Below are 554 nucleotides of genomic sequence, written 5' to 3'. Positions count from 1 at the left end.
AACCATCTCGAATAAGGGGACTAGAATGTAGGTCCTTGTGTATTACTAATGTGACGATATGCTTGAACGAATTGCTTAGTTGTAGTATATATACCTAGCATGCTCCCTCCCGTTAACCTTCTTCTGCCCATATTTTCTCCAATGATGGCCATCATAATGTGGAACAACTTACAAGAGATCTTGAGCGCTTGTCGTTGTTTCTCCTGCACGGTGCATACATCTTGTTATCCAAGAAAGTATATGGGAATTAGCGGGTGCCCTCATTATGTAGTACTAGCACAAATGCCCGTGCGTTGCAATGAGAGACATTGTTACCCGTCCTATGCATCCACTTATTTCCGTTGGTCTCGCACTACTCTCCTCCTCACCGTCGGATAGCTCCTCTAATACCCTGGTAGCAAGCTTCTTCACATTCATCAGTGCAGTCTTTTCGTCTAAACACCACTTACTGAATTTCAATATACACAACGTGCAACCTCTTCTAATTATGCGGCAAGCTGTTTAATTGAGCACTTTTGTTCTTGGCGCTCTTTTTGTTGACACGTTGCTGCTAG

General features: G+C 43.3%; 1 pseudogene; it reads right to left on the bottom strand.

Moving 5' to 3' along the window:
- Positions 1 to 554, bottom strand: part of LOC123076608 (uncharacterized) — a 3464-nt pseudogene that overhangs the window by 1061 nt on the left and 1849 nt on the right.

This window comes from Triticum aestivum, chromosome 3D (genome assembly GCF_018294505.1).
Source record: "Triticum aestivum cultivar Chinese Spring chromosome 3D, IWGSC CS RefSeq v2.1, whole genome shotgun sequence".
Taxonomy (NCBI): Eukaryota; Viridiplantae; Streptophyta; class Magnoliopsida; order Poales; family Poaceae; genus Triticum; species Triticum aestivum.
This window is presented reverse-complemented; position numbering and strand designations above follow the sequence as displayed.